The following is a 13,193-nucleotide window of genomic DNA, read 5'->3' on the forward strand; positions in this document are numbered from 1 at the left end:
TAATGGGATTGTGTCTCCCTTCGTATGCCAGCGTCTGTTGGAGAATTAAACCCTCGAGTTACAGGCTGCTTATAACCAGGCATGTTCCCCGGACTTAGCAAAGAGGAATGCAGATACATATCATTTACCATGTGCACGGCTGTTGCTATCACTTTTAATGACTCATTTGATAGGTCTCGGGCAGAAGCCCTCACCGATGATGACTCTAACCTAGCTGATGACAACCCTACCCTAGAAGCCTTCAATGATGACGACGCTGCCCTAGCAGCATCTTGGCAATCTGGAAGGAAGTGTTTCTTCTGAGGAGGTGCATTCCATTATAGGAAATATTGTCCTGCTCGTAACACAACCTGCAATCATTGCAGTAAGAAAGGTCACTTTTCTAAGGTATGACAGTCAAGAGCCTCTGTTACTAACAAAGGCCACTTTTCTAAGGTATAGGTTGAGAGACCCTGTTAGTTTTACAGCTGCAATCTATAAAACTGCTACTACCCAAGAGCAACGACTAAGGTTACAGCTGCAATCTATAAAACTGCTCCTCCCCCAAGAACCACGACAAAGCTTACAGCTGCAATCTATAAAACTGCTCCTCCCCAAGAACCACTACCACGGTTGCAGCTATCAAGGGTAAAACGGCCCCTCCTCCGATCACAGCTGTTTTTCCCCCAATTTGTGTCCCATGCAGCCACGAATGTTTCGGTAAATGGACACATTTTGAGTGCACTAATCCATTCATGCAACTGTGACAGCTTCATTAGTGAGTGGACTGTCAGTAAGTTAAAACTGCGTATTTACCCCTTGGACAGGGAAATTGCAATGTCTCTGACGACCCTGACCACCAATTCTTCAGGCTTTTGTCTTCTCGACCTTATTCTCAATGGCCGCACTTATTTTGCCACCCGGCTTGGGTACTCAAAAACCTATGCAGTGATGTGCTTCTGGGACAGGATTTCCAGAAACAACACAAAAAACTCACTTCCGAGTTTGGAGGGTCAAAGCCGGAGCTTACTATTTCCAAAGTACTGTTTTGTGTGCTTTCGGCGGCTTCGCTCGACGAGCCATTCTTGTTTGCCAATTTGTCCCCCTGATTTAAGCCCATAGTCACTAAATCACGACGTTTCAGCCAAGCTGATCAAGCCTTTATCGAGGCAGAAATCTCTCGCCTTCTAGCTGACGGTATCATTGTACCATGTTCATCTTCCTGGCGGGCTCAAGTCGTCGTTGTTAAAAATCATCTGAAGCAGCACAAGAAACGTCTTTGCGTTGATTACTCGCAAAATATTAACCAGTATACCGACCTGGATGCCTACCCACTACCACGCATCGATGACATGGTCAATAACCTTGGCAACTACAAGGTATTTTCAACCTTTGATTTAAGGAGCACATACCATCAAGTACCGTTAAAGGACTCTGACAAAAAGTATACGACCTTTGAGGACAACGGTCGTCTTTATCAGTATTGTTGCCTTCCATTTGGGGTCACCAATGGGGTGGCCATCTTTCAACGGGCAATGGATAGCCTAGTCAAATAGGAGAACTTAACGGACATTTTTCTATGTCTGGATATTACCACCATTGCTGGTCATGACCAGAAGGAGCATGATGCCAACCTCAAAAACTTTTTTGACGTTTTCTGTCATCGCTACTTAACTTTAAACGAGTCCAAATCTGTGAAATCAGTACCATCAGTCAACATCCTTGGCTACTGGGTGGGCAATGGCGTCATTGAACCGGATCCGGAGCAACTTCATCTGCTTCAGGAACTCCCTCCCCCTATCAATCGTGGCTCTCTTCGTCGGGCACTCGGCATGTTCGCCTATTATGCGAAGTGGATAGCCCACTTCTCTGACAAGGTCCAGCCCCTGCTTCACGCAAAGTCATTTCCGTTGGAGGCATCGGCTATTTCAGCTTTCAACCTCCTCAAGCGACAACTGGAAAAAGCCACGCTTTGTTCTATCGATGAAAATCTCCCTTTCGTGGTCAAGTGCGATGCATCAGAGGTGGCGATCCCGGCTATGTTGAATCAAGGTGATCGACCCGTTGCAGTTCTGTCCAGAACTTTGCAGTGTAGCGAGCTCCATTATCCTCCTGTCGAGAAGGAGGCTACGGCTATCATCGAAGCAGTACGTAATAGGAGTCATTTTCTCGCTCGTTGTCATTTCATGCTAATAACCAATCAGCGCTCCGTTGTCATTATGCTGGATAACCGGAAATGCACTGAGGTCAAGAATAACAAAATACAACTCTGGAGGATGGAATTTTCTGCCTTTGGCCACAACATACAGTATCGACCCAGCAAAGAGAATGTAGCCCGAGCTACCCTCATGCGTGCATTCTGCTCTTCTATGTCAACTTCGACTCTTGCAGATTTTCATTCTGACTTATACCATCCTGCCATTACCCATATGTTACACTTTGTGCGATCTAAAAATCTCCCATTTGCTATGGAAGATGTGAAAAGAACCTGTTCCACCTGTAGAATTTTTGTGGAATTAAAACCACAATTCTTCCGTCCATCGGATGGCTCGCTCATACATGCTATGCAGCCTATGCAGTCACCCAGCATTGATTTAAAGGGCCATGGCCTTCCTCAACGCGAAACACCTACTTGCTTACAATGGTGGACGAATATTAACGCTTTCGTTTTGCTTTCCCCTGTCCCAATATGCTGACTTCCACAGTGATCAAATGTCTCGATCAAGTCTTTTCCCTTTGTGGTACGGCCAATTTCATCCACTCTGATCGGGGTCCCTCCTTCATGTCAAGCAAACTCAAAATTTAACTTTCCCAAGGGGGAATCACCACAAGTAAAATGACACCGTATCATCCCATCGGTAATGGACAGGTTGAGCGATACAATGCTATCATTTGGAACACTATTCGTCTTGCACTGTGGTCACGCAACCGACCAGACCAGCAGTGGGAAACTATGCTCCCTGATGCATTGCATTCCATCAGGTCTCTTCTTTCTATTGTCCACTAATGTCACTCCTCACGAGCGATTCTTCAGGTTCCAGCGTCGCTCCGCTCATGGGATGTCCCTACCATCATGGTTGGGTGCTCCCACCCCGTGCTGCTCCGAAGATTCGTCCGATGTTCGAAAAAGATCCCCACATCGACGAGGTGGAACTAACAGACGTTAATCCCACTTACACTCACGTGCGGTACCCTGATGGCCGGGAGTCCACCGTTTCACTCTGAGATCTGGCTCCCTGTCCAACTGGTCCCAAGGACCCTGGTGCCAGGGTCAAGGATATCACTGAGCGGCTGCAGGGCATTCTGGAGGGGGAGGGTGAACAGCCAGAGGTCGTGGTCCACATTTGTACCAACGACATAGGTAAAAAGAGGGATGAGGTCCTGCAGCAAGAATTTAGTGAGCTAGGTGAAGGATTAAAGAGCAGGACCTCAAAGGTTGTAATCTCTGGATTACTCCCGGTGCCACGTGCTAGTGGGTATAGGAATAGGAAGATAGAACAGATGAATGCGTGGCTAAAGGGATGGTGCAGGGGGGAGGGCTTTAGTTTCCTGGATCATTGGGTCTGCTTCTGGGAAAGGTGGGACTTGTACAAGTCGGACGGTTTACACCTGAACCAGAGGGGAACCAATATCCTTGCGGGGAGGTTTGCTAGCACTGCTGGGGGTGGGGTTTAAACTAACTTGGCAGGGGGATGGGGTACAGAGTGGAGCTATACTAGGGGGTGAGTTACAGCCAAATACAGAGGAAAAAGCAAGTCAGCTGGGAAGGCAGAGCAAATATGTGAAGGCAAAAGGGAATATGGCTGGGCGGGAAGGCATATATTTTAATGCAAGGAGTCTTACAAATAAGGTGGATGAACTGAAGTTGTTGTTGAACACATGGGAGTACGATATTGTTGCTATCATGGAGACATGGTTGAGGGAGGGTCAGGACTGGCAGCTCAATATTCCGGGGTATAGAATCTTCAGGCGAGACAGAGGGGGGTGTAAAAGGGGAGGGGGTGTTGCAATATTAATTAAGGAGTCAATTACTGCTGCAAGGAGGTACGATATATTAGCGGGTTCCTCTAATGAGGCCATATGGGTAGAACTTAAAAACAAAAAGGGGGCAAGCACTTTGCTGGGAGTGTACTATAGGCCCCCAAACAGTCAGGGGGAGATAGAGGAACAGATATGTGCGCAAATCTCAGAGAAGTGCGAAAATAATAGGGTAATAATAGTGGGGGATTTCAACTTCCCCAATATAAATTGGGATAGTCAGAGTGTGAAAGGCTTAGAGGGTGCAGAATTCTTAAAGTGCATCCAGGAGAGCTTTTTGAGCCAACATGTAGAAAGTCCTACAAGAGAGGGGGCGGTACTGGACCTAATTCTGGGGAAAGTAGCCGGGCAAGTGGTGGAGGTATCAGTAGGAGATCATTTTGGGGACAGTGACCATAATTCGGTGAGATTTAAGGTGGTCATGGAAAAAGACAAAGACGGCCCGGAAATAAGGGTTCTAAATTGGGGGAAGGCCGATTTTAATATGATAAGGCAGGATCTGGCCAAAGTGGACTGGGAGCAGCTACTTATAGGAAAATCCACATCAAAACAGTGGGAGACTTTCAGAAGGGAAATAGAGAGAGTGCAACGCCAACATGTTCCTTTAAAGGTCAAGGGTGGGACCAACAAGCAAAGGGAAACTTGGATGACAAGGGATATACAAAAATGCATTAGAAATAAAAGGGGGGCTTTTGGCAGTTACAAAAGACTAAAGACGGAAGAAGCCCTAGAGGAGTATAAAAAGTGCAGGGGCATACTTAAAAAAGAAATTAGGAGGGCGAGGAATGGCCATGAAATAACACTGGCGAGCAAAATAAAGGAAAATCCTAAGATGTTTTATAAGTATATTAAGGGCAAGAGGATAACCAGGGAAAGGGTAGGGGCCATTAGGGACCAAAGTGGCAATCTGTGTGTAGAGCCAGATGATGTAGGCGGGGTTTTAAATGAATTGTTTGCATCTGTGTTCACTATGGAGAAAGACGATGCAGACATAGAAATCGGGCAAGGGGACTGTGACATACTTGAACATATTAGCATCGAGAGGGAGGAGGTGCTAGCGGTTTTAGCAGGCCAAAAAGTGGATAAATCCCCAGGCCCGGACGAGATGTATCCCAGGCTGCTGTGGGAGGCAAAGGAGGAGATTGCAGGGGCTCTGACACAGATTTTCAGAACCTCTCTGGCCACGGGGGTGTATCAGAGGACTGGAGAACAGCTAATGTAGTACCATTATACAAGAAGGGTAGCAGGGATAAACCAGGGAATTACAGGCCAGTAAGCCTAACATCTGTGGTAGGGAAATTATTGGAAAAAATTCTGAGGGACAAAATTAGTCTACACTTGGAGAGGCAAGGATTAACCAGGGATAGTCAGCATGGCTTTGTCAAGGGTAAATCATGTCTGACAAATCTGATTGAATTTTTCGAGGGGGTGACTAGGAGGGTGGATGAGGGAAATGCTGTGGATGTGGTTTACATGGACTTCAGTAAAGCTTTTGACAAAGTCCCGCATAGGAGACTTGTCAAGAAGGTAAGAGCCCATGGGATCCAGGGTGCCTTGGCGTGTTGGATCCTAAACTGGCCGAGTGGCAGGAGGCAGAGGGTGATGGTCGAAGGTTGCTTTTGTGACTGGAAGCCTGTGTCCAGTGGGGTACCTCAGGGATCGGTGCTGGGTCCCTTGTTGTTTGTGATCTACATAAATGATTTGGATGAGAATGTGAAAGGTATGATCAGTAAGTTCGCAGATGACACGAAAATTGGTGGGGTGGTAAATTGCGAGGAGGAAAGCCTCAGGCTACAGGACGATATAAATGGGTTGGTCAGATGGGCGGAAAAGTGGCAAATGGAATTTAACCCTGAAAAGTGCGAGGTGATGCATTTTGGATGGACAAATTAGGCAAGGGAATACACAATGAGTGGTAGGAGCCTAGGAAGTACAGAGGGTCAGAGGGACCTTGGTGTACATGTACATAGATCCCTGAAGGCAGCGGAACAGGTAGATAAGGTGGTTAAAAAGGCATATGGGATACTTGCCTTCATTAGACGAGGCATAGAATATAAGAGCAGGGAGGTTATGATGGAGCTGTACAAAACGCTGGTGAGGCCACAGCTGGAGTACTGTGTGCAGTTCTGGTCGATTCACTACAGGAAAGATGTGATTGCCTTGGAGTGGGTGCAGAGAAGATTCACCAGGATGTTACCTGGGATGGAGCGCCTCAGCTATGAAGAAAGACTAAACAGGCTGGGGTTGTTATCCTTGGAGCAAAGAAGGCTGAGGGGGGACCTGATTGAGGTGCACAAAATGATGAGGGGCATAGATAGGGTAGACAAAGAGGAACTTTTCCCCTTAGTAGGGGGGTCAATAACAAGGGGGCATAGATTCAGGGTAAGGGGCAGGAGATTTAGAGGGGATTTGAGGAGGAACTTTTTCACCCAGAGGGTGGTTGGAATGTGGAACTCAATGCCTAAAAGGGTGGTCGAGGCAGGAACCCTCACAACATTCAAGAAGCATTTGGATGAGCACTTGAAATGCCATTGCATACAAGGCTATGGACCAAATGCTGGAAAATTGAATTAGACTGGACAGGGATGGATGGGCGGCACAGACACGATGGGCCGAAGGGCCTCTTTCTGTGCTGTAAAACTCTATGACTCTATGACCCAACTGATAGAGGGACCACGGTAATGATGCCAACACTCTGCGCTCCTTTGAAGATGACGCCCTACCTGGGACATCAAGAGATCTGCCAGCTACTCCACCGGATCAACTAAGGGAGCCGAGCGCTCCCCATGGGATGGCCACCCGAAGCCAGGACGCCGGTCATTTCCGAGCTATCAACCAAGTTGAAGCCAGCTCTGTGCCTGTGGGGTCCTCACACGGAGTCACGATCTCCCCAGTCTCCCTCAGGCTGATCAAAGCGACACGGGCCCTGTCGAGCAACCAGTACGTATCAAGCAATCCAGGGACCAAGACATGGTCCGGGGAGACGTGCCTTCCAGCCATAAACAAAGATCTAAAAGACTGCAGCTATTCGTGGTCCGCCTAATCCGTTAGAAGGAAGTCATCGAACTTCCAAATCTTTTAGGCAGGAAGAATGTTAAAAATCTCATCATGAAGAAACGACGCATGAAGTAACACTGGGCGGCCAGCTGGTGGCGCCATCCAAGGAGTATAAATACTCTGCCGTGGGCCCAGTTTGCTCTGGATGTTTCTGTAACCAGGAACTGGTGATGCAACCAGACATCTCATGGTTTCGAAACAGTTGATTAAAGTCCTGTTTTATACTCAAAGCAAGAGCTCATTCGTCCTTTTGCATCAGGCTGGGTATTCTTCGAGTGGATACGTCGCCTGGTCCAGATGGCTTGCATGTCAGGTTGCTAAGGGAATTGGGGGAGGAGATAGCGGAAGTGCTTGCCATAATTTTCCAATCTTCTCTAGATGCGGGGTGGTGCAAGAGGATTGGATACTGGCAAATGTGAGAACATTTTTCAAGACAACGTCTAAGGGCAAGCCGAATAACTACAGGCCGGTCATGTTAACATCAGTGGTGGGTAAAGTTTTAGAAACAATAATCAAGTTTAAAATTAATGGGCAATTGGAGAGGTTTAAGCTCATTAAGGAGAGACAACACGGATTTGTAAAGGGCACACCATGTTTGCTTAATCTAATTGCATTTTTTGATGAAGTAACAGGGAGGATTGATGAAGGGAATGCAATGGATGTTGTCAACATGGAATTACAGAAGGCTATTGACAAAATAGCACATAGAAGGCTAGTTGACAAAATTGAGGTTCATGGAATAGGTGGGTCAGTGGCAGCTTGGATAATAAATTGGCTTTAGGACAGAAAAGATCTGCAGTTCTCTTCCATTTTTCTTCTTTCCCTCCATATATCTTGGTTCCCTTACCTAACAACAACGCGTAGATCTCAGTCTTGGAAGCAACAATTGACCTCCAGCATTCAAAGCCTTTCCAGATAGAGAGTTCTGGATTTCTACAAACCTTTGTGAGCAAAGTTGCTTTCGGATTTGATTTCTAAATTGCCCGGCTCTAATTTTGAGGCTATGACCCTTGTCTATAATTCCCCAACCAGAGGCAATAGTTTATCTCTATCTACCCTAATAATCCATTTAATATGTTAAACACTACCATCCGATCACCCTTTAATCTTTTAAACTCACGAGAACAGAAGGCAAATTTATACAATCAATCCTCATAATTCACCATTGTAAGTCACGGTGTTAATCTGGTAAATCTGCACTGCACAACGCCAAGGCCAATATATCCTTCCTGCATGTCGTGCCCAGAACAGAACACAATATTCTAGCTGTGGTCCAACTAGAACATTGTAAACTGGAGAATATCTTCCTCCTCTTTAGTATTTCAGCCCTCTTGAGGTAAAGGCCAACCTGCTTTGGAAAGGGTGCCGAGAAGAACCAGGAGACAAATTCCCAGTATAAAGCATCTTAGTTGTCAAGATCGACTGAACGAGTTGCGTGTCGACACTTTACAGAAGCCTAGACTGAGGATTGATCTGATCGATGTTTACAAGATGATAAAGAGTAGATGTTGGTCCAGTTCACAATTTGTTCCAATTAAATATTTGAGGGAGGACCAGTGTGACAATTTTAAGTTGTATAAGGCCAGATCTTGATCAGATGTCTGGAGGTGGTTCTTTTCGCAGAGAATAGTGGAACTCTGGAACAATCTGCCGGCTCGGGCAGTGGACACCAATTTGCTGAATTTCTTCAAGCGACAGCTGGACTTGTTTCTGGCTGGGGCAGATTCACCTCGTACAACAGCTCGGTCCTGCGAGGAATACAGGGCCAGGGTGATATCCTGGATTAAATCTGCTCACCTGGATGGGTCAGAGAGGAATTTCCCCGAATAGAGACCGAGATGGAATGGACACAAGCTGTCTGAAACGCCGGCTGATGGGGTGCTGGTGGCCGATACATTCCACACTGGCTGAACGGCTACGTTCCCAGTGGCTCATTCTTTTGGTGGTCTGATTCTTGTTAAAGGGCTTCACTGATTGATATGTGAGAGGTGTCATGTATAAATCCCGGACAAGCACAATATGTTCCCATTTGTAGCGAAAAACCATCAGTTTATGGTGCAGTGCAACCCATCTCGCCTCGTGCTTGCTGCAAAATTTGTGTAATAATAATGACGCACGCCTTTATTGCATCATTATTATGATTCGAGTTCCCAGCAATATCAGGCTCCATGATCATAATTGATCATAAGCTGCCATTCAGTGATTCTGGTTTGTCTAAAGTTAGACTCAAAATGAAAAAGTCCTCTTTCGCGATGGGTTTCAATAACATCACACGTGCCTATAATATCCGATTCTCCAGGTTATTCACACAGAAATTGTTGCCCTGCCAATCCAGGTCAGTAAGCACAGGGTAATGTTGGACAGGACTTGGTGCGAGTAAGGACACGGGCCATCAGGATTACCTTAGTTTCCCAAAGGATAGAACATAGGAAGCCGGCCAGGCGTGCATTGGAATAGTCAAGTCTGTTGTGTTCTGTTCTGGGCACCGCACGCAGGGAGGATATATTGCCCTTGGAGTGGTGCAGCGCAGATTTTCCAGATTAATACCGAGGCCTACAGGGTTAAATTATGAGGATTAATTGTATAAACTTGGCTTCTGTTCTCTTGAATCTAGTAGATTGATGGGTGAGCTGATGGGTGTTTAAAGTGTTAAACGGTTTATTGGGTAGATAGAGTTAAACTAGTTCCTCTGACTGGGGAATCAAGTACAAGGGGGGGAAAATAAAACTACAGCCGCTCCATTCAAACTCAAATCCGAAAGATTCTTTTCACATAAAAGTTTGTAGGAATCTGGAACACTCTCCCTGATAAGTCCGTGGGGGTCAATTGTTGCTTCCAAGACTGAGATCGACACGTTGTTCTTAGGTAAGGGGATCAAGTTAGATGGAGCAACGGCAGAAAAATGTAGATGAGATGCAGATGAGCAATGATCTAATGTAATGTTGGATCAGGTAGAAGGTTGAAAGGACTACTCCCGCTCTAAGTTCGTGAATTCTGTTCTCTTCCTTCTCAGATAACTTTACCCTACATTAGGTGTCAGCAGACTGGATCAAAACATCGTATTTTCACTCCTTCGATTCTGTAAGGTCGCTTCTCTACCCTTCATTCTCCTCTTCCAGTTCTGGCAAGCTAGAAGCAGAGGAGGTCGAAGTTGTACCAGTTTCAGCCGAACACAGCAGTACTGCGCAGCAGCCAGCAGAGGGAGCAGGTGGTGCAATACTGCACAGCGGCCAGAGGAGGTAGCAGCAGTACCAGAAACGCCTCGATCCTGTGGAACAAACATAGACTGGAGGGAATTTACCCCTGACCGCTGGGAGTTAAAATCGAAATCTTCAGTCTAGAACGGAGGCATCTGCGACATGGTATTTCAGAGATCTACAAGAATACAAGATTACATTTTGGGAGAAATAGCAAGAAGAAACAGCCTCAAAAGTAAAAGTGAACACTTTAGTACTGACATCAGGAGAATGATCAACACTTAGAATGGACTCCAGGCAGAGCAGTGGTGGTGAAAACCCCGGAATGATTTAGGACAAAACTGGATTAAACAATGAGGTGAAGTCTAGGGATGCTCTGGAGGGCTGTATTAGAATTGGCTGACTGACCTTCCTCAAGGATCTTGTGATCATTGCGGGTAGGTGTGAAAACGGTGTCCTTCCCAGTCTCCATCATTATATATCTTAATGACTGTCTGTATACTGAATTAAACAGGGACATCAATCATTCTGGCCAATTTTTATACCTCAATCAACATAACAACAAATACCACATGAACTGGTCATTATCACATTGCTGTTTGTGGGAGCTTGCTGCGCGCAAAATGGCTGCCGCGTTTCCTACATTAAAACAGGGATAGGCAATAGTACTTCATTAGCTGTAAAGTGCTTTGGGATGTACGGTGGTAAAAGGCGCTCAATAAATGCAAGTATTTCGTTCATTTATCTGCTTCAGTTAGATGAAAATCCAGAGCTGGTTGAATATCACATTCAACTTTCCGAAAAAACTCGTTGATAGCAAGTGTAGCCAGTAGAGATTGCCTCTGATCCAAAATATTTGCACTGACCCTCTTCCCAAAGCGCTTGAAATTCACTTGGATAGATTTGGAAACTTCTCTTTTATCTTTCCAAATATTTCAAAGGGATTGAAGGCCGATAAATCCCCAGGGCCTGATAATCTACATCCTAGGGTACATAAGGAAGTGGCCCTAGAAATAGTCGATGCATTGCTGGTCATCTTCCAGAATTCTATAGATTCAGGAACAGTTCCCATGCATTGGAGGGTAGCTAATTATACCCCACTATTCAAAAAAGGTGGTAGAGAGAAAACGGGGAATTATAGACCGGTAAGCCTGACATCGGTAGTGGGGAAACTGCTAGAGTCCATTATAAAAGACGTAATAGCAGAGCACTTGGAAAACAGTGATGGGATCGGACAAAGTCAACATGAATTTACAAAAGGTTCATCGTGATTGACTAATCTAGTGGAATTTTTCCAGGATGAAACTGGTAGAGTAAATAAGGGAGAACCAATGGATGTGGTGTATTTGGACTTTCAGAAAGCTTTCGATAAGGTCTGTCATAAGAGATTAGCGGGTAAAGCGAAAGCACATGGAATTGGGGGCAAGGTACTGACTTGGATAGAGAACTGGTTGGCAGCCAGGAGGCAAAGAGTTGGAATAAACGGCTCTTCTTCCGAGTGCCAGGCAGTGACTAGTGCGGTACCGCAGGGATTGGCGCTAGGACCCCAGCTATTCACAATATATATTAATGATCTGGTCGAGGGTACTAGATGTAATATCTCCAAGTTTGCAGATGACACAAAGCTGGGTGGGCGTGTCTGCTGTGAGGAGGATGCTGAGAAACTCCAGTATGATTTGAACAGGTTGGGTGATTGGGCAGATGTATGGCAGATGCAGTATAATGTGGATAATTGCGAGTTTATCCACTATGGTGGCATAAACAGGAAGGCAGATTATTATCTGAACGGCAATAGATTGGGAGAAGGGGATGTGCAACGAGACCTGGGTGTCCTTGTGCACCAGTCGCTGAAGGTAAGCATGCAGGTGCAGCAGGCGGTTAAGAAGGAAAATGGTATGTTGGCCTTCATAGCGAGAGGATTCGAGTACAGGAAAAAGGATGTCTTGCTGCAGTTGTACAGGGCCTTGGTGAGACCACACCTTGAGTATTTTCTGCAGTTTTGGTCGACTTATCTGAGGAAGGATGTTCTTGCCATTGAGGGAGTGCAGCGAAGATTCACCAGACTGATACCTGGGATGGCAGGAATGACATATGAGGAGAGATTGGGTCGATTGGGTTTATACTCGCTGGAGTTTAGAAGAATGAGAGGGGATCTCATTGAAACTTATAAAATTCTAACAGACTAGAGGCAGGAAGGATGTTCCCGATGGCGGGCGAGTCCAGAACCAGGGGTCACAGTCTAAAGATAAGGGGTAAACAATTTAGGACAGAGATGAGGAGGAATTTCTTCACCCAGAGAGTGGTGAACCTGTGCAATTCTCTACCACAGAAGGCAGTTGAGGCCAATTCATTAAATATATTCAAGAAGGATTTAGATATATTTCTTAAGGCTAAAAGGATCAAGGGATATGGGGAGAAGGCAGGGACAGGGTACTGATTTCGGATGATCAGCCATGATCTCATTGAATGGCGGAGCAGGCTCGAGGGGCCGAATGGCCTTCCTGCTCCTATCTTCTATGTTTCTTTGTTTTGAATTCAAGGTCAAAAGTCGCGAGCAAAATGAGGGCTCGTCCGGGATCTCACGCATATTCTATGCTCATCAATCCGACGCGAGAATCATGCCCCTAGACCAATGAGCCGCTAGTGAAGCAAGTACACTTAAAGCGTTTCCATAATCAAGACATCTGTTGGCCGTTCTTGATAAGCAGAGCTCTTGAGACCGAGACAGCTCTGACATTGCCTTCTCTACCATCTTCTGAACCGCCGCACTGCTCCACTCAGACAGTTACTGAGCTGTTAGGACGGTAATGTATCGAGGCAGCAGCTGCCCATCACGAGAGCAGCAGCACAGTTTCTGCACTAGTTTGGCGCGGTGCCTCAGAATTGTACAATGTATCAGCAAAGGCATTGAGAAGACATGGA

This window comes from Somniosus microcephalus, unplaced genomic scaffold (genome assembly GCF_052327205.1).
Source record: "Somniosus microcephalus isolate GS21.2 unplaced genomic scaffold, FLI_Smic_1.0 scaffold674, whole genome shotgun sequence".
Taxonomy (NCBI): Eukaryota; Metazoa; Chordata; class Chondrichthyes; order Squaliformes; family Somniosidae; genus Somniosus; species Somniosus microcephalus.